Here is a 19,717-nt window from a genome sequence, read left to right as displayed (position 1 = left end):
ATAAAAAGGAATAAAATTCTAATACATGCTATGACATAAATAAACCTTGAAAAATCATGTTAAGTGAAATAAGCCAAACATGAAAGGACAAATATTTTATGGTTCCATCTATGCGAGGTGCCCAGAAGGTAGAGCAGAGGTTGCCAGGAGTCTGGGGAAGTCACCGTTGAACAGGTGCAGGATTTCTGTGTGAGATCAGGATGGTGGAGATGATGACACAAATGGCGAATGCACTTAATGGCATAGAACTGTACACTTAAAATGGTTAGTTAAAGTGGTAAATTTCATATGTGTGTTTTATCACAGTACAAAAACATTCTAAAAAACATGCACATGCTGCAGTCTTGCTTGAAGTCCTGTGGACCCGCTCAGGGTGAGGACTGCGTCTGCGCAGCTGCACGCACCGCAGGTTTTCAAACAGGAATCTTTCGCTGTTCCTGAGTGCCTTTTGCTCAGGAACAGCTTCAGCTGCTCCAAAACTTCATGGCAGTATAGATGCACAATGGGACCAGTGGAATCACACACAGGAAACTTTGTGGCTTGAATGAAGAAGGATGCAGGAGAGCAGTGTGGGAGAAGAACATGAAAATGATTGAACAGCACAAAAAGCAATTCAATCTAGGGAAACAGAGCGTCCCCAAGGCAGCAAATGCCTTTGGTGACATGACCAGTGGGAGAATTCAGGCAGGTGATGACTGCTTTTCAAAACCAAAAGCAGCCCTGGCTGGTGTGGCTCAGTGGATTGAGTGTGGCCTGTGAATCAAAGTGTTGCTGGTTCGATTCCCAATCAGGGCACACACCTGGGTTGTGGGCCCGGTCCCCAGTAGGGCAACCACACACTGATGTTTCTCTCCCTCTCTCCTTCCTTTCCCCTCTGTCTAAAAATAAATAAATAAAATCTAAAAAAAAAAAAGCACAAGAAGCTGAAATTCCCCTAACAGTGGACTGGAGAGAGGAAGTCTATGTAATTCCTGTGAAGGGTCAGAACTACTGTGATTCTTGGGCTTCTAGTGCATCCGGTGCTCCTGAAAGACAGATATTCCAGAAAACTGTCCAACTTAGTTCACTGAGCGAGCGGGACCTTGTGGATGGCTCTCAGTCTTAAGGCAACGAGGGCTGCCGTGGTGGCCTAATGCATAATGTCGTCCAGTGCGTTAAGTCCCGCCAGGCCTGGACTTGGAGGAATCCTATCCACATCATGCAAAGGTTGGATCCTCCAAACACAAGCCTGACAATTCTGTTGGCAATGACAGTGGCTTCATTGACATTCGTCAGCAACAGTGGTCCCTCATGAAGACTCTGAGGCCCATCTCTGTTGCTATACAGGAAGGCTATGGCAGCTCCAGGTTCTATGAACAAGGCGTTTATTATGATCTGCACTGCAGCAGCGAAGACCCAAATTGTGGTGTTCTGGTGGGTTGCTATCACTTTAAAGGAGCAGTATAAGCTAACAAAAAACATGGGATTTTCAGGGGCAGCTGGAGTATGGCCTGGGGCGAGAATGGCTAGGTGAAGATGGCTGAAGACTGGAACAGCCACTGTGGACCTGCCTCCCAGGCCAGCTATGCTACCGTGTAAAATGCTGGTGACAAAGAAAGACTTCATTGAGAACAGGATAACCAGAGGAGGAAATTTGTGTTAAAACTGACCACATTTTAGTTCGATCAGTAGCAAGAGCAGAGAGCGGACCCTCAGAGAGCCCCGAGCAGCCCCACGGCCGTTGACCTGGTTACCACCACACCACGGGGGAGCTGCGACTGCTGCAACCGACCCCAGTCGCCATCACTGCAACCATGCGCAGCAGTGCAGGGAGCAGCAGCGGGCAGCCTCACCTTGGCGGGACGAGAAGATCGTTGCAACGAAGGTTTTGGGAACACTAAAATGGTTCAGTGTAAGAAACAGATATGGTTTCATCAACAGGAATGACACCAAGGAAGATGTATTTGTCCACCAGACTTCCATACATAAGAATAACCCCAGGAAGTACCTTCACAGGGTAGGAGCTGGAGAGACTGTGCAGTTTGATGCTGTTGAAGGAGAAAAGGGTGCGGAGGCAGCAAATGTTACAGGCACTGGTGGAGTTCCAGTGGATTCCAGTGCAAGGCAGTAAATATGCAGCAGATCATAACCATTACAGGTTATGCTGTAATGGTCCACGTTGCAGGGGTCCTCCACGCAATTACCAGCAGAATTACCAGAAGAGTGACAGTGGGGGAGTGAGGCATCAGAGAGTGCTCCTGAAGGCCAGGCCCAAGGGCGCCGGCCCTACCGCAGGCGACAGTTCCCACCTTACTATGTGCAGAGACCCCATGGGCTTGACCACAACATGCCAGCCCTCCTGTGCAGGGAGAAGTGATGGGGGTGCTGACAAGCAGGGTGCGTGAGAGCAAGGTAGACCAGTGAGACAGAATATGTATCGGGCCCACAGACCACATTTCGCAGAGACCCTCTTTGCCAAAGATAGCCCAGAGAGGACGGCAATGAAGAAGATAAGGAAATCAAGGAGCTGAAACCAAAGGTCAGCAGCCACCTCAACGGTAACTTCAATTACTGACGGGGACACCCAGAAAACCCTAAATCACAAGATGGCAAAGAGACAAAAGCAGTGGATCCACCAGCTGAGAATTTGTCTGCTGCTGAGGTTGAACAGGGCAGGGCTGAATAAATGCTGGCTTACTGTCTCTGCCATCATCCGGTTTAGTCATCCAACAAGGAGAAAGGAATATGAAATTCCAGCAATAAGAAGTGAACAAAAGATCGGAGGTGAAGACCTTCAGTGCTTGCTTTTTGCCGGTTGACCAGATGAGTAGAACTATCTGCATTATCTATGCAGCATGGGGTTTTTATTATTTTTATTTAAAGACATCTCTTTTTGGTAATGACAAATGTGGTGTTTTTTGTTGTTGTTGTTGCTTTTAAATAAGTTTAGTTTTTCTCAATACACCTTTAGAGGTTTTTTTAATTGTTTCATATCTGGTAAAGTTGAGATTTTTAAAAACTTTATTTTAAAATTGTAATAAAAGTTTACAACTTGATTTTTTCCCAACAAAGTCAGCAAACTGCAAGCACCTGTTAATAAAGACCTTAAATATTTGTAAAACAAAACAGAACGAAAACTGGCCACATTTTACTGCATGCAATAAAACACTTGAATCTTGAAGATCCAAGTTGTGGTTTGAATTCCGTGATGTTTTGCACCGGTAAAATGTTACCATGTCTTTAATTACTGCTGTTAACAGCTTTGTATGACTGACTTGCCTAATACTTTTGAAATTTTATGTTTTAAAGGTACGTATAAAGTTTAACCTTTTAAAATAAAACTTAGTCTATGGCCATACCACCCTGAATGCACCCGATCTCGTCTAAGATAAAACTTAATTTTATATGCAACAAAAAGAAGTACACATACCCCAGTCATGATGAGGCTAATCAACTGAAGCAGTAAATACGGGTTGGGAACCTGGAATCGGTATTTTTTAAAAGGCCTTCCTGTCTTTCTCAGGCATGGCTAGGCTTGAAAACTGAGGATTAATATCTGCCAGTTCTTTCTAAGGGAACCGGTGCCCGTCTGTGAGGAAATGTTCACCAATCCATGTGAAATATGTGTGTATTTTTGTAGATCTAAGTGTATTAAACTTAAAGTGCTGTTTTTAAAGTCTGAGATCATTGTGACCACTCATGGTAAGGTGCCCAAACATTTAAAATGATGGTGACAATCATTCAGGTTGCTTTTTATTTTTATTATTTTTTCAGGGGAGAACATGAACACAGCCCCCCCATGACCACAAGTTATGCAGTCGAGTTCCCCACATTTGGGGACGTGGCAGGGGTCAGCACAGCCGGAGTGCGGTGGGTGAGCCCGGCCCTGGGAAAGCCACTGCTGTGATCACAGTATCTCCCCTGCCAGTGTAACAGTTCAGGTTGTACTTCACAAAATAAAAATCAGCCACCCTAAATTTTTGGAATTTTAATGGTTCATTAAATTCCAAAGTCAGGGCAACTTTGCTCCAGACACCAATGTTTTGAAAATAATGTAATAGAGACTATGTCTGCTATTTATTTTATTTGCACAATAAGAAGTAGAAAGGACGGTACATTTTTCTGTTGATCATAGGATCCTGGAGCAAAAACCGGCAGTCAAAATTGACGGTAGTAGGATGTTTCTCTCGCTGCCTGTTGCCATGTTCCTCCTCAGCCCGCAGGAAGAAGGTTAGGCCAGGAGGACATAGGTGGAGGTGGGGCCCGGAGAGTACAGAACAGCGTAACTCTTCCTGGAGAACAGACAGGCCGGGACGGTGCCTTGAAGGCCCTCTTCATCTTGCCCAGCGGAATTTGGGAGCTGAGGGAGGGCAGGGGCTGAGGAACAGCCATTTCTGGGGAACGAACGCCTTGGCATTCCAGAGAGAGGAGCAGGGGGCAGAGGGGAGGGAGCGCTCAGTCCTCGGGAGCCCAGCCCCGTCCTATAGGCGGATTCGTTAATTACTGGAAAGCACCTCTGCAGCAGGAGGATCTGGAGACACTGGCTGTGCTGCCGCTCAGGCCTGTGTGGGAGCTGGCATTTCGCAGGCGCCAAGGCTCTTCCAGGAGGCGGCTGTGGACAAAGAAACAGCTCCTTCCTGTTGTGGGGCAGTCCTTTCAGAGAGAGACTCAGAGAGTTCTCCTGCGCTGCAATCTGTTTCAAGAGGGAAGCTGAGTTTATTTTGTGAGATATTTGAGTAAATGAGTCACGCCAGATTTTAGTTTTGTTTTCCATTTTTTGTGAGTTTTTAAAGTTTACATTCAGGCCATTTATACATAAACAAGATCATGCAACATGTTCTGTTCTGGGATTTTTTTTTCCCTTTTACTTTAACAATGTAAAAGTAAATCCCTGTAGCTCTTCCTGTGTTGGTACATATCGGCTTCCCCCATTAACAGCCACATTCCTTCCAGACTGTACAGCTGTATTACTGTTTCTTTACCTACTGCTCTAGCACCATTGTAACACACATTCTTGTATACAAATTTGTGTGCATATGTGTATTTCTAAAAGATATATTCCGAGGAATGGACCAAAGGACATGCACATTCAATTTTTGGTAAATAATATCAAGGCTCTCTCCTAAAACTCTTCTAATTTAGATAGGCACCATCATACTCATCAACACTGGACATTATCAGTTTTTTTTAACTGCCAGCATCATGTACAGAAAAGGTTATGTCATTTTAAATTTCATCCCTCTGATTTACTAGTTCGATTGTGTATCTTTTCATAGGCCTACTGATCATCTGGATTTTTTGAACTTTTTTCTTGAATTTTAAAATACAAAAAAGGTACTCAATTCACAAGTAGACTGCCTAAGGAATTAATACAAGGCAAATTCTTCTTGTAATCACCACCCGAATCAAGAAATAGATATTACCAGGCCTTCTCCCACTTCCCCCAAAGGAGTCACTATCCTGATATCTAACCCCTACAGATTAGTCGTGCCTGTTTTTGAACTTCGGATAAATGGAATTAAAGAGCATGTACTCTTTTGCGTCTGGCTTTCTTTATTCAACATTATGTTTATGAGTCATTCATGTTCTTGCCTGTAACTGTAGTATATTCATTTACATTTCTTACTATATTCCATTATGTCAATATACCAAAATTTATTCACTGATGGACATGTGGATTGTTTCCAACTTAAAGCTATTAGCAAATAATGTTGCCATGAATATTCTTACACCTATCTTTTTGTATATATATGCATATAAAGTTCTACTGGGTACATATCTAAAAATAAAACTTGGGGTTGTGAACAGTGTTTGACCAACGTACCCTGGCCAATTATATTTGTGAATTTCCAATGAATATTCCTTACACATTAAATATTGGGTTGTTTGTTTTTATTATTGATTTGTATGTGCTGTGTTTATTCTGGATATTAATTCTATATTATATCTGTTGTAAGTATTTCTCCTAGTCTTTACTTATATTGCCTTTTACTTTCTAAAGCTTAAAACTTTACACAGTGAAATCTGTAAATCTTTTTCTTTATAGTTTTTGAGTTTTATATCTTGCTTGGAAAATCCTTCCCTATGTCAAGGTGATAAATATTCTCTTATGTTTCTTTCTAATACTCATTTTATTTTGATTTTCACTTTAGGCTCTTTGATCAGTCTGGAATTTATTTTGCGGGGATGAGAGACAGAAGCTAGTTTATTATCTAACACTTGGGGAATGAACGAAATCATACCATTTGTTGCCTAGATTTTTTAAATATTTATTTTTCAAAATCTCAAGGGAGATGATAACACCAAAGAGGTAAGAAACCATAAAAAATTAAGGGTTTTTTGTTTGCTTGTTTTTTTACTGTAGGCTAGTCTTCCCAAAGTTGAGTCCAAGTTAACATCTAAACAGGCACATGCTCTAAATCGGCAGTTGGCACCCAAACTGCCTTGCGCACGAATGGCCAGTGACTGGTCATTCACTGTGTATGTACGGAACTTTAAAGGGCAGTTCTCACAGGTTATGTGTCCAGTGAGGAGGAAGACTCCATTGTGGCCCCCTCCAGGGGTCCAGGCTGCACACCAGACCTACGCTGGGAAAACCACAACTGCTTATCCCTCCTAACAGCCCCTATCCTCCCAATCTGAGTAGATTATGAGCTCTGAGCTCATCTCCAGTATAGACTGAGGTCCAGTTTGAACCTCATTGCAAACCCCCAGGGTCAGCTATGGGTTACTCACATGACTTCCCTAGGCAAGACTGACCACTTGAAGGAAACTACTCTCTTGGCTGGCTTGGCAATGGGTGTAGAGTCATATATATGGGAAATGTGTCCATTTTGCCCCTTTGTCTAAAACCAAGCACTGGCTTGCCCTGCCTATTAACTTGCAGAGCTCAGCGTGGAATTAATTGGTTGTATGCATATTCTCCAGTTGCTCATGGTGTGAGGTGGTTTTGTCCAGCTTGCCCCTCCTCTTTCCTTTTTCCTTACACATTTTTGGGAAGGTCGATTACTTGAGATTTAGTTGATTACTTGGAGCTCGAGCTGGGGTGAGGAGAAGAAATGTTCCCCTCAGTGTGACAAAGAGCTTGGTTTAAGACTAGTGAGCTGATGAGCAACTGTGAACTGCCTGAGCTGGTTTTCTTGGAAATTGCTGTGCTGGCCAAGCTCCAGAAATGTAATCAAAAGTGGCCTGAAATCACATATTTTACTGCTTGTGTTCTTAGTTTTGCAATTTAAGGATTTGACTGGTGCCTGTTCTGAAAGCCCAGAATTTTCTACTGTTAGTAGCACATGTCACTGAGTATGTGCATATGTATGTGTATGCATGGACATGTGCAGTGCACACGAGCTTGGGCTTGTCTGCACGGGCATGTTTTGCAGCTGAACTGGTTATGCCTACTGGGAGGCAGTGACTAAAGAACAGTTATGGCAAATTTTCTTTGATTTCCAGAACTGCACATCCGGGTTTGTAAGTCCGTGTCTTTGGGGAAATGCAGTGGAGAATCTTGCATGTAAGTGTAACTGATCCAGTGGGCACGGGGCCTTACCTCAGAAATATCTGAGGATGATTTACTTAGGAGAATTCACCTACCATTTTTGGGGGGACAGGTATGTTTGGCCACACATTGGGGGAAGTGAAGACGTGAGCTTTAAGGAAGTCAAGTTTGAGACTACCGCAGGCAGTTATTTATATCGGAATGATGTGTATTGAAAGCAGAAGACTTTCACTCCACCACTGTCACCGAACTTTTTTGAGAAGAGGAAGGGCGTGCATTTCACCCTATTAAAGATCTACTGCACTGAGAGTTTTCGGTGCCGTTCAGATTTCTGGCAATCTTACCCAGCCTCCATTGTCACTGGATGGGATGCTTGCACTCTTCCTTCGGCCTACTTTGCAGATAAAGTGGCTCACTTCCAATTGATTGATAGGTGCCTGACTTGATTCTTGCTTCCTTTCCCAAAATGCACCCCACCTCCTCATGGGAGCAGCCTGGTATGTAAGTGTGGAGGGAGGGGAATGACTCCTCACTATGTCTAAGCTCAAAATAAGGACCCTGGACTCTAACAATGACCAAAAACAATAACCTAGGAACTTTTGTGTTTGCTATTATAATAAATGAAGCCTCACATAACTAGTGTCCATTGTTTATATTTCTTGAGTTCTAAAGTCTGTCCCCACCCCGCCCCCCACCTACCATCTCATTAAGCTCTTCTGATTTGGGGGAATGAGTGTGTTTTGGGACAAGCATGGCAGAATCATGAGGGAGAAACTCGGCAGTAGAACAAACTACGTGATATGCTTGACAAGAACTGAGAAACAATACACTGAAGATTTTCTGACACAGTCCTTCAATTTTAGGTTCATAAATGACACCGAGAAGCCACAAAAGGGAAGTACCTTACAGCTTCATTAGGGCCATTAACAGTTTTCTCTAAGGAGCCAACAAAAAATATTTCTGCACAGAAAGATGAAAGGCCTGTAGGAGGGAAACTTCATCCTGCTTCCACCAGGGGTAGATGGAAATTGGAGGGAGAGAACATGTGGTTGGTCATTTGCTTTAGATGGGAAGGCTCAGGAGATAGATGTCCCAAAAGCAGAATACTTGAGCGGTGAGGAAGTGCTAGGTGGGAGGAAACACGAGCTTGTTTGCATAAATGTTGAGATTTTTCTGGGTTTGCCTAATCCCAGGCCTTTCAGACCTTGCCTTTCGTGAGGGCAAATATGGTTTCATAGTGAGCAAATATTAGTTCACGTAATTAAAACCTATTGAGTCGACCAGGAAACATTCAAGAGAAATCTGCAGGTACTTGCAAGCAAGGGGGACAATAGCAGAAACTTGGTATGTCGACTCCTTCTCCCCAGGGTTGTCCCTGGAATGAAGCCACCAACGACAGGAGGAGAGAGGAAACAGATGGTGTGTAAAAAGTATGAGCAGCACAGAAAGGTCCTGAACTTATTAATAAGCTGCTCACCCTGGAGAGAGGGTAACAGGCATCTGGGGTATTTGCATGTTTGTTTATTGAAGGGAGGAAGTCTTCTCACAATTTCTCTCTAATTCATTCAGGACATGACACTTCCAAGACTACTGCCAGCTGAGGGTTTGAATCTGTTTTCAGCTTCCCTCCAGGTTTCGCCATGCGTGTTAAAGAAAGATGTTCCAGGATGACATCGAAAAGGAACACCAGTCTGACTTCTAAAACGCCACTTCCCATCATGCATGGAGCCGTGGGTTTCTCCCTCCACACCACGCCGCATTCTTTCCATTCTGAGGCCTGGTCACGTCAAGACAGAAACCTTAATGCCCAGGCTTTTGGTGATGAATGGAAGGCGTGCCCTGCTCAAGCTCGGCCTGAAGTTTCTTTCAAACCCAAGTGGAGACAAATGGGTGTGTAACTCACCATAATCCACGGCAAGATATGATACTCGCCTTGAGAGAAAAATAAACAGAGTGCTGATGGAAAATTAATCTCACTAGGGAGATTTGCTTGTGGTACATCTGAAAGGAGCCTGAAAAAGCAGTAGGATTTTGACAGATGCGGAAGAGCATCTTTGGCATTATTATGGTATTTATGTTTGATAACATCTAAAGGGATCTGGACTTGAGCAGGGCACTTCGAGCTTTTGCAAGGCCTGGCCACAGCACACTACCATGCTGGCAGGAGCCACCCAACGAGCCTTTGGAAGACCATCTTTTTTCCACTCTCAACCTAAGTGGTTTAAAGGAGGCTGACCTCACCCTGGGATCCAGGCTCAGGCATGTGACCCAGACTAGCCAGTAAGAGAACCATATTTCCTTAGTTTGCTGACTGGCTCAAGGATGGGCCTGTGACCCACACCGGGTCAGTCCTGACGCTTTTCCTGGAACCACTGGGGAAAATGCCTCCTCTTTCTGTTGGGGTTGCTGCACTGGTGGAGTGTAATTTAGGAGCTGCCAGGGACCTATTTAGTCATTGAAACTACTGTTGGGCATTTTAGTCACTCAAGCCAATAAACTCACTTTTTAACAAGCCATTTTATGCTTTTCCTCGGCAAACAAAAAAGTCTTAGCCAAAATAAAAGTCTTGAAATAATTTGCAAAAATAAGCAAAAACAACAACAAAAAAATGAGCCCAAACACACAACCAGCAAAAACAAATAAACAGTAACAGAAAATACACACAAAAAACTGTGAGGGTACGTGGAGGTGGCAGATTCACAGCACAGGTTACTAGCACAAGGAAATCTAACTATTGCTAACATTTTTCCAGGTCAGCTTCTTTGGGCCCCAGTGACTTAGATATTGGAAACTTTATTTTTATACCCCCTGGTCTGAGGCCTCTTGCCAATATAGCTGACTCTCACGTGCTGGATATTTTTCCATGAATCAGAAGTGAAATATGCGAGTGCCGGAGCCACAAAGTGATGAGAACGGCTCGTTTGCTTTTTGTGTCTCTCGGAGCTTTGTTCTCCCAGGGTCACACGTCGTAAGTGAAGAGTCACAGTGATAAATCCGTTTGGACTTATTAACAGTTGAACAGATGATTGAGAGAGGCTTGTTAATCACAGGCAAATCCACTGCAGGAGAATGGCAGGCAGAGAGCGGGACAACTGCCTTGAGCCAACTAATTTTCTGGCCCTTCAGAGAAAATCCTTAGATGTTTAAATTCAAATGCCACATCTGGAAATGTGGGAAGGTGATTGCTTTGATCAAATGCTTATATGTCCTTGGTACTAAAAACAATACATTGCCTGCATTTCCTTAATCCTGATCCTGTGTCCCAGGTGAGGAACGAGGAGGTACTACCAGTTGCTATGCAGCATCCATTTTCTCTCTGTTCCCTGCAGAGTCAGCTCCACACAGTTACTGCTTCTGGTCCAAAGTTTAGGTTCTCAGAACAGTTATTGTAGCCTCTTCCGCAGTTACCAATGGCTCTGTGATTCAGTTCTGGCCAGTGAGACCCGAAAGAAAGTCTTCTGGGAGACTTCAGGGAAAGTGCTGCTTTCCTGACGCCGGCATTGCCTTCTCTTCCCTGCTCCTTCCTTCTCCCGGCCTGGAACGTAGAGATGAGGCTGCTGGCAGGACAGCCCAGTTGTGGGCATGTGAAGGAGAGCCGTATTCTATGGGGGGTGGAGCAGGAAGACAGAAGGAAACTGGGATATTGCTGACATTGCAAAGCCACTGTTTCTGCCCTGGAAACACTAGTTTTAAACTCTTAATGTGAAGGGGAAAAAAAAAACAACATTATTTGTTTAAAACAGTGAAGTTGGCTTCTGTTATAGGCAACTGAATGCAGTCCCTAACTGATGAGGGAAAACTGGACGAGTTTAAGGGACTTGCTCTCACTTCCAAATAAAGTGGTACCTCAAAGCCAAATAAGACGTAGTATCCACAATTTAAGAATTCAAGCCCGGTTTGGGAGGCAGATACATAAAGAAACAATTGCAGTATAATGTCTTTGGTGCAATGAGAGTGGTTTGTACAAGTTACCATGAGTGCCAAGGAGAAGAAAAAATGAAACAAAAGTGGAACAGAAGTTAACCAAGCAAAGGAGAGAGATGGGAAAAGGAGTTACAGCTCTAAAAAAGTAAGGAAATGAGACACAGCATAGCATATACAACAAACCACAAGCTGGTGGGAGTTGCTGGAGCATAAAGTATAAGGCAGGCAATGGGGAGAGATGCAGCTGGAGAGGTGTGTCACTTAGCTGTGGCTGCACAATAAGCTACCCCCACAACTTAGTGGCTTAAAGCTACATTTAGCATTTAGCATAATTCCACAATCTGAGCTTGAATTCAGCTGGGTGGTTCTTCCATTTGTGGAGTATCTGTTGGGGTTGCAACACCCAAGAAAACTTAACTTCCGTGTCTGGGATACATGAAATAGCTGGTGCTGAGTTTGCATCTCTCTCTCTCTCTCTCTTTCTCGCCTTCTCTCCCCACCCCCAGCCCCCGCCTTCCCTCACCTCTCCCTGTGGATAGCTAGGACTTCCTCGAAGCATGATGATCTCAGGGTGGTGGTTGGACTTCTTACACAGTAGATGGCTTCTCACTGAGAGAAAGAGGAAGCTGCCAGTGCATTTCAGATCTTGGCTCAGAAGCACCAGAACATCACTTCCACTGCACTCTGTTGATCAAAGCAAGCAAGTCACAAGGCCATCCCTGAATCAGGGAGAGGAAGTAGCTTCTACTTCTTGATGGGAGGGGCAATGAGCACATACAGGGAGAGATGAATTAACAGTGGTTATCTTTGCAGACGCCCCACCACAGAGATAAGAAGGGTACAGATGAAGGACAACCTTGTCTGCCGGTCAGGTAGGTTGATGTGCACACCAGATGTAGGGGATTTGCCCTGCCTCATATTTGGGATCTGAAAGGGGGATGCCTTTCAGACTGCCCTGACCCATCAGAGTGAAACAGACAGAGTAGTGTGACTGGGCAGAGGAAGGGCTGGAGTTTGACTTCCCTGAACCCTCATTCAGTTTCCACATGGCATGGACAGCACTCAGAAGTTCCCATATGTCGTGGGAGATGGTTGAGTTGAGAATCAGAGCGCCTTCCCTGGGGTCTGATTCAGTGAAGGGCAAGGTGAGCCCATAACAGAGGTCAGGTGGGCCTCTTAGGCCACAGGCTACAGGGGTGACTAGAAGAGAACCCCCGGAGTCAGGGTGGCGGGGGGAGCTAAGCAGGCCAGGCTGAGTCTACCTGGGAGAAGGGCTGAGGCCCTGGCTAAGCTGAGGGTCCAGAGGAGGAGCCACCCTGCAACAGAAATCGGTGAGCATCTGGAGGATGTGGTAAAATTGTTTTTGTTCCAAACTGAAATTAAGACAATTTGGGAAGACCCAAAACTACAAAGTTGCATTTTAGACATAACAGTGTCTCTAAGTTTTTCTCAAAAAAAAAAAGTAGATTTCAATTATGGTATGAAATCTATGGATAGAAATGTTAAAAGGGTCTTGGTTTTCTAAAACCAATACTATGTTCAAAAGTAACACAGCTATGAAATAAGATAATCAAGAAAGGAAAGTTTTCATACAAAAAGCATTTGAATGAATCAGTCCAAACTATTATGGCATCTCCTTTGAGACGTTAGAATTGCTTTCTGAGTGCTTTTCTTACTAGCACTTTGGAACCCAGTTGTATAAACTGTAACCTGGTCTACGATATGTGCCTATAAGAATAGGCATGGGCAAATAAGCCCGAGACTTCTGTCTTCACCCCATCCTTGCACTTTCCCAGACCTGTGCAGGGGCTTTCCCAAGGCCCGCCGCTTTACTTCTCTGCTTCCAGACGTTGAACACAAGCCATCTCAGACAGCGGGGTGCTTGTTTCCTTTCAAGGACTCCTCTGAAAACCTGCCCACCCTTTTGGTTTTGGTTTTCTTATCTTGAGCATCTGATTTTTTTTTATGTCCTTTTAGCTCTCAGGACCTTCACTGCTGCCTCTTATTCTGGGCTGGTCCTTCTGGGGTGGTCGTTCTGACTCAGACCTTCCGTCCAGGCCTTATTCTGAGCCAGGTGTATAACAGCCAGCTGATCGGATCAATGACCTGGGGGAAAGGCCGAGGTCTTGGAATTGAATGTGGTGCTTTTCACAGGTAACATGTTTACATTTTAATAGTGTCTCCTGTGGGGAAGAGGTGTTCATTTAAAGGGGTTTCTAGGCATTGAATAAGCTGGAATGCATTGAGGGGGGGAGGGGGACGGTGTCTGTCAGAGAGAAGGAGGAGGAGGAGGAGGAGATAAAGGAAGAGGACAAGGAGGAGAAGGAAAAAGAGGAGGAGGAGGAAGCAGAAATAAGTGGATCAATGCAACAAAAAGAACATGGAGAATATTTTCAATCCCTTCCATTCAGAAGCTAACACTATTAATATTTTGTATAGATATGAATGAACATCTTTACCTCCAGAAGTCAAATTGAAACACTTTCATAAAACTTAGAAGTTGCATACTTGGTATCCATGTGTATCTTTTAGTAACACACTCCTTGTTTCAGTAATCCCACTTCTAGGAATTTATCCTAAAGAAAAATCTAGAACAGTAAGAATAACATTAGCTGTCACATACTGAATTTTAATTGTGTACCAAGAGCTCTGTACACATTGGCTCATTTAATTCTTCCGCGGAGACTTTAGAACAGAAAACATCATCCACTGCCTGAGGCTGCAGAAGTGAAGGACCTCGTCCAGAGCTGGCAGGTCGGCCTGGGACTGGGGCTCAGTGTGGGGGAGGGAACCCCAGGAAAAGACCTCGTCTGCCTGGACCCTCTCGGAGATGAGTGTAACTCCTTGTCCCAGAGTCTCCTGTCCTCCCCCAATTCTCCAAAGGCCCTGGGTGGGGGGCAGTGTGACCGGAAGTCTGGCCCTCACCTTCAGGGCTTGGGTGGCAGCTGGTGACAGTGCCTCTTCCACGAAGCCTTCCCTCAGTGTCTCAGACCAATTCCGTCTCTTCTTTCTCTGTTGGTTTGTGGCTTTGGAGCTGCCTCAGTACAACACAGAAGATACTCTACAGCCTTCCAACTCATCGAAGTGTTTCACAAAATGCGCTCTTAGGATCCCAGTCAGAATCCTCTGGGAGCTGCTAAAAGCTCAGACCACCTGAGTCATCCGCTGGTGACGGAGCCTGGGAACCTGCATCTCATACACGCGTAGTGGCGCTGGGAGCCCACTCCTCAGAGCGGGGCTCCCGCAGGGCCCTCGGTGTCCCCCAGCGCGCTCAGCACCGCGATGCACAGCAGACACGGTGTTCGGTGAATTCAGTGCACAGATGTATTTCTTAGGAAGGAAATGAGAGGGGGGAAGTGGAAAAATAGGGTTATGGGTGTGGAATAACTACAGAGGGTGTAATTTGAGAGCTGTTGTAGGAGAGTAAATAAAATGGGAACTCTCAGGGCTGATTCGGGGCCCACTGTTGAGATCTCCGGAGTGCTGCCATAGAAATTCAGTCAACACCTCTTCCCCTCCTTTTTTTCTTCAGACACATACTTTAGTCACAGGAAATTTTTTTTTGAAACCTGAACTTTCTATGCCAGAATGAGAAATTGTGTACAAAGTGGGTCACGAGGAAGTGATAACTAATGCACAGACTATTTTAACTGCTGAATCAGAAATCCCTACATTATGAAATATGCAGGAAGGAAAATAAGCAGATGATAAGAGTGGAAGGAATCCTAAAATAATATTTTCACAAACAATTCTGGCCCAACATATGTCTGGGGTGGGGGTGGAGGAACAGAATAAAATTGCTGAGCCGGAAATTTTTCCAAATGACGTAGGACCTCCCGAGGCACGTGACCACTCAAACCCTCAGCCCCAAAGGCAGCGTCTTGGGGTCATCTCAGTCACTCTGCTTCTTGGCGCAGGCAGGCAGGGCTTGAAGAAAGCAAGGACGAGAAGAAGCAAAACCCGCGTACAAAATTTAAAATCTGGTTCCCACCATTTGGGTTTAATTTCTCTCAGAGATATTTTTTATTGTGGCAAAGTATACACAACACAGAAATTACCGTTTTAACCATGTGTAAATGTAAAGCTCAGTGGCCAGTCAGTGCATTCACAATGCTGTGCAACTGTCCTCACGATCTATTTCTAGAACTTTTCATCATCCTAACAGTAACTGTATACCCAATAAGCAACAGCTTCCCATCCCCCATCCTGTAGTCCCTGGTACCCATCATGCTCCTTTCTGTCTCTGCACATTTGCCTATTCTGGGTACCTCGTGTAAATGGAATCATATAATATTTACCCTTTTGCGTCTGCTTATTTCACTTAGCCTGATGTTTTCAAGGTCCCTCCATGTTGTAGCCTGTACACCAGAATTCCACTCCTCTTTAGGACTAACATTCCACTGCGTGTACCCGCATTTTATTCCAGTTCTTCACGTCTCAGGCGTGTGTATCCCTGGACCACCCCCACCCACCGCCCTGCTCAGGCATACACGGGGCCAGACTCTGTCGGTAAATATATTATTTTCAGATTGCTCCCACTCCAATCCCCTGCTTATTTTCCTTTTATAATGTAGACAGAGATCTTTGGTTCAGCTGTAAGTCTGTGGTAACACCAAGTTTTGTTGATCCCTTCATGTGCCCATGGAGAGTGGGGGGTCTCCACCGCCAGCTATTGTGAACAATGCTGTCAACATGGGTGTGCAATCCCCATCTGCAGTTCTTCTGAGTATGTACTAAGGAGCAGAGTTACTGAACTACATGGTGATTTTATGTTGAACTCCCAAGGAACCACAAGTTGTTTTTCCCTAGTGGCACTCTATTTTACATTCCTACCAATGGCCCAGAAGAGCTCCAGTTTCTCCACATTCTTGCCAGTATTTGCTCTTTTTCTATTTCTTAATAAAATAATAGCCATCTTAATGGGTGTGAAATGGTATCTCTTTGTGGTTTGGATAGAGGTTTAAACAGAAATCATACTGAGGGCACATATTATCGGCAATTTCACATTGTTTCAGTTTTTGAACAGAAAATAAGAATCATTGTAATGTACTGAAAATAATATGAGGTCTTTCCAGAAGGTATCCAGCCATGCACTATGAAAAATAGAGACATTTATTAAAGAAGATACAAGAAAGATTGTACATAGGACAACAGTGCCTCAGTCCCCTTCAAAGTAGGCCCCTTGGGACCTCACACAGTTCTCCCAATCACTATCAGCTGCCTCGTCATATTTTCCTGGATCTCATCGACAAATCTCTTCCCTTCCAAAGGTGGTTTTGGTAAAGCCAGAGGTGAGTTTGGGAAAAGCCAGAAGTTACAGGGCCTCAAATCTGGGCTGTAGGGGAGCTGCGTGACCTGGGTGATTTGATGTTTCACAAAAAAATGCTGCACAAGACATAATGCATGAGTGGGCACATTGTTGTAATGAAGCTGTCAATCACCAGTTGCCCATACCTGCAGCCTTCTGTATCATCCAAATTGTTTCTGCGGAGGAATGTTCAAGCTTAACACAAAATCTGATGCAGATTTGTTGCTCTACCTGCTCAGCCATTTAAAATGCAATGGCCACACAACACACATGTTCAATCAGTGACGTCTGCCACCCCCCTGATTAGTACAATGAAGTCGTCATTGTTTGCACATGTGCATTCGAGTCCACTCTCCTTGGCTGCCAGGTTACATCGATGTTGCACAAACTGTTCTCATTAGATTAACGATGGCTAGACTTTATTCAACCAGACTTCAAACAAAGGATATTTGTAACTCATCTTATTATGCACAGTATCTTTTTGTTTATCCTGTTTTTGGTGTAAAAGTCTACATTGTTCTATATTCTCATCTTGTGTTTTAATTTTTCTTCCTGATACAAGTTTTGAATTTTTTTCCAATGTTTTAAAAATAACTTTTGTACATGACTTTCAAAGATGTTTTGATCTCTGATGACAACGATTATTACTTCTGGTATCCTATTGAAGCAGACTTTGAGGTTGTGTGGGCTTTTTAAAAAAATTTTAATACTTACCTGAGGATATGTTTAAGAATTCTTTAAATTTATGTTTTAAAATATTTTATTTATTTATTTTGAGAGAGGGGGGAAGAGAGGGAGAAAGAGAGGGTGAGAAACATCAGGGTGTGGTCGCCTCTCCCATGCCCCGCACTGGGGACCTGGCCTGCAACCCAGGCATGTGCCCTGACTGGGGATCAAACCAGCGACTCATTGGTTCACAGGCCAGTGCTCAAGCCACTGAGCCACACCAGCCAGAGCTGTTTAATGATTTTAGAGAGAGAGAAAGAGAGAGGCAGAGAGAAAATTGATGTGAGAGAGAAACGTCAATTGGTTGCATCCCATATACACCGCAGTGGAGGATCAAACCCACAACATAGGTATGTGCCCTGACTGGGAATCGAACACGCCACATTTTGGTGTACAGGGTGACACTCCAACCAACTGAGCCACTCAGCCAGGGCAAGAATCTTTTGATTCCGTTGTTATGTGGCATCTTGTTGTCCTTAGGAACAAAGCTAAGAAATTGGTTCTTTGAAGCTGAGCTACGGTGTTTTTCTTAACACACTTACTGTAGTCAAATGACAGACCTAACATATTGAAATACTCTCTGTTAAATGTTAATTTTCTTTGGGCCTAACCAGCACATTTGATAAAGAGACACCTTTCAAGAGCACTTTGTCCGTAAATTTTTGAAAGCCTACTCTCAGCCAGCCATTATGCTGGGAGCTATATAACATTGGTGAGTGAATAGGCCTCAAGCACCAGGTATAAGTTTGCAGAGAGGAGAAGTTCTATTGTTTTCCCTTCTTGATTAATAACTTAAGAGACAACTTAGGAAAGTTCAGGGACACATTTGGCCTGGGACCAAATTGTATTTATTGAATTGATTTTTTACACATCTTTCCCAGAAGGGTTTGAGTTCATTTATAAGAGATACATACAATAATGTTAAGATAGAGAAAGATAGAAATAGGACCAATAAGTAAGGAAGACAGCAACATACTAGCATATGTTTGACACAGTTCCTATTATGTAATCACTGTGTTATCAAGTTTGACACAAACTCTAGGGATGCATTTGCCTGAAACAAAAACAAAACCAATGCTGACATAACCAAGTCAGAGGCTCATTTATCTCAGAGAACCAGAACCTGAAATTCATTACGCAATCCAGGGCTAGTGCAGCAACTCTCTGTTAGGGACCCAGAGTCTTCGTGTTTCTTCTCTGCCATCCCATCTTCAGATGTAGACTTTGTCTTCACGCTGTCACCTTGTGGTTCCAAATGGGTCACTGTACCTCAAGGCAGGAGGAAAGGGGAAGGGCCAAGAGGCCAGAGCTTTCTCCTGCCTCACTTCTATATTCTGAAAGGAATATCTTGTCAAGAACTATGGAGAGTCTGAGGTTTCACCCTACTAACAAACTAAAAGTTAGTCTGCCATGGTTTCATGGATGCTGGCAGAAGTCGAGAGACTCCTGGGGCAGAGGGAAAGGACTTTATTACCCACAACACATCAAGTAGCAGAAGTATCAGCATTATCTGTAGCAGTTCTCCTTGCCCTCAAGACCCAAAGGAGCAATACAGAGAGGCCCGCAGGAATGCACGACAGGAGAGGAAGCTGAACTTAGGGAACTCAAATCTTGCAAAACGGTCAGTAGGTAAGCTTGACCTTTGCCCTGCGGTAAAACAGGATCTCTGTCTTCCAAGGTTTGGAGAGGCGATATGCCTCTCTTCCAGGATTGTATGCCATGCAACCATCCTTGGGAGGAGAATGTAAAACAAAAGATAGTGCCTCTGCTCGCAGGATAAACAGATACATGAGAGACCAGGGAGAATTGTCTCCCAACAATACCCTCCTCAGGGACTTCTGCCTGAATCCTATTGGCCAGAACTACATCACGTGGCCACCTCTAACGGCAAGGGAGGTGAAACAGTATTTTTGGCTGAGCGCACTGCTCCTCTAAATAAAATTGTGGTTCTGTTAGTAAGGGAATGCAAGCGAGGGATGGAGCTTGGCAAAAACTGTGCACAAGTATCTTCATCTGTGTCCCCGATGTCTTTTCCCCAGTGCATAACACATTTTATGACACTTTATTTATTGAACCTGCCAGAAATAATTTGTACAACTTAGAAGAAAACTCCTAGTCAAATACTGCTTTACATATTCCAAATAAGCCGTTGGTAACTTAGTGCAGAATGTTAATGTCACAACTGCATTAAATATCTAAGTGGACAAGCCCATAAATCCTTAGAACTCTCTTCATTTAAAAAATCCATATTATTTTACAGACTATTTTTTGAGAGATGAGAATAA

The 19,717-nt window shown here is 44.0% G+C and overlaps 1 long non-coding RNA gene, 1 other non-coding gene and 2 pseudogenes across 2 annotated transcripts; 3 read left to right on the top strand and 1 right to left on the bottom strand.

Moving 5' to 3' along the window:
- Positions 1–200: 200 nt before the first annotated feature.
- Positions 201–1,578, top strand: LOC119057026 (procathepsin L-like; annotated as a pseudogene).
- Position 1,579: 1 nt separating this feature from the next.
- LOC119057025 (Y-box-binding protein 1-like) lies at positions 1,580–2,665 on the top strand (annotated as a pseudogene).
- Positions 2,666–3,750: 1,085 nt separating this feature from the next.
- Positions 3,751–3,912, bottom strand: LOC119057160 (U1 spliceosomal RNA). The gene has a single exon (XR_005084025.1). It is a non-coding gene; the product is annotated as a U1 spliceosomal RNA (small nuclear RNA).
- An 8,286-nt stretch (positions 3,913–12,198) lies between these two features.
- Positions 12,199–16,374, top strand: LOC128628120 (uncharacterized). Its single transcript, XR_008392448.1, has 3 exons — positions 12,199–12,270; positions 13,376–13,552; positions 14,083–16,374. It is a non-coding gene; the product is annotated as an uncharacterized LOC128628120 (long non-coding RNA).
- Positions 16,375–19,717: the final 3,343 nt, after the last annotated feature.

The sequence above is a fragment of the Artibeus jamaicensis genome, unplaced genomic scaffold (assembly GCF_021234435.1).
Source record: "Artibeus jamaicensis isolate MK-2021 breed Jamaican fruit bat unplaced genomic scaffold, CSHL_Jam_final contig_548, whole genome shotgun sequence".
Lineage (NCBI taxonomy): Eukaryota > Metazoa > Chordata > Mammalia > Chiroptera > Phyllostomidae > Artibeus > Artibeus jamaicensis.
This window is presented reverse-complemented; position numbering and strand designations above follow the sequence as displayed.